The sequence below is a fragment of the Lytechinus variegatus genome, chromosome 17, assembly GCF_018143015.1.
Source record: "Lytechinus variegatus isolate NC3 chromosome 17, Lvar_3.0, whole genome shotgun sequence".
Taxonomy (NCBI): Eukaryota; Metazoa; Echinodermata; class Echinoidea; order Temnopleuroida; family Toxopneustidae; genus Lytechinus; species Lytechinus variegatus.
Window position 1 is genome coordinate 10,237,512 of NC_054756.1, and position 1,657 is coordinate 10,239,168.

The following is a 1,657-nucleotide window of genomic DNA, read 5'->3' on the forward strand; positions in this document are numbered from 1 at the left end:
TTGCCGTCATCGACTGGACATTTTTGGCATCCTTTCAACAAACGCGTTCGATCACTTCAGTTTACTCGTTCAAATGAAAGAGAAACTATAACTTGATTTTTTTTTAAAAGGGAATGTTGGGGGAATCGAGGGCCATTTACTGATTTTCTTTGAACCGTGGTGACTGAATATCGCAATCCTTATGAGAATTTAAATGAAAAAAAAATTGTATGAAAGACAATTGACAGAAAGAGAGAGAGAGAGAGCGAGAATAAGAATATAATACATAACATACATTTGTTTGGTGATGTTTGAAGGTTTGCATGGTGGCATGTACAATTGCTGATGTGGTTTACAGTACACCATTTGGAGTGTTATAAAAACATTGGATAGAAGAAGACAAGAAATGGATAGGCGAGAAAGTGGAGATTTGAGAGTAGAGTATTCAATCTTGAAAGTAGTCCTGAAAAGGACTGTAAACCAGAAGGAATTGATGAGTGAGAACAGCTTGAGTAGTAGAGCTGATGAGGAGATGCTGGCTTGAGTCGGCGTGTACAGATGAAGAGTAGTAGAAAGACTCTGAAATTATACATTTGTTTGTATTTATTTACATCAAAAACAAGATACATGTTCAAGTTTAACAAACCATAAACACACCGAGAAAAAGAGGTTCGACATTGCACCTTAAAGGTGCAGACCAGGGCCCTATCCTACAAAGACTTACGATTGATATGATTAACCTTAAGTATATGAAAATCCATCAATGTCATAAATTTTTCTTTCGGAAATTTGCACATCGTTCCTTAAAAACAAAGAGAAGCATACTCAATTATTAAAGAAAATGGTGAATGTATGAAAATACATCATATCTAGAAAATATTTGAACAAACGTGTTTGTTAGATTTTGACGTTGCTGGCTTTCCATAGTTGTGGTTGATTGGATCAATCGTAACTCTTTGTAAGATGGGCCTCAGATGTCACAATGGCAGCACCTTTAACGTGCAACTTTGAACCTTTATGGAAAGATGCAACTTCGCACCTCTCTGAAAGGTTAAAGTTGCACATTGTTATAAGCTGCAGAATTGCACCCCAAATGTTCTTATTTGCACCTTCAAGAGAAGTACAAAGCTGCACCGTAAAGTCTGCACCTTTAACATGTTTAAAGGTCGGAATTATTTAGACGGCCACGGATCCATTTTGCGTCGGTTTTCCCATCAGAATGCCACCGTGCCTGGCCGTCCACTTCTGTTTGGCCAAATTTTCAGGGAATTACGGGATTCTTCCGCGATGCACATAATCACAGTCAGTGATTTCTCACGCTACCTTTAATTCCGCAATAATTATTTGGCACAAAAAGGAAACAAATTGTGGATCGCGTGAATGGGGTAATACAACTATAAATTGCAATGTTTGGTTCCCTGTGTGTAAGGATTTACAAAAAAAGCATATTAAAAGATAAGGCCTTCTTTGCCAAATGGCTAAATCCCCCCATTACTTTTCCCCAAAACATTCATGACAAGCATAACATGTTCACAATTATTCGAATTATGAAATTATTTTAGTTAATTCACAGACCCCTCAACACGTGCGACATAGATTCCAGACCCTATAAACTCGTACGACATTATGCAGTGCGTATCATTAAAAACGGGACAGATTTGAGATAAGGAGTCAATAA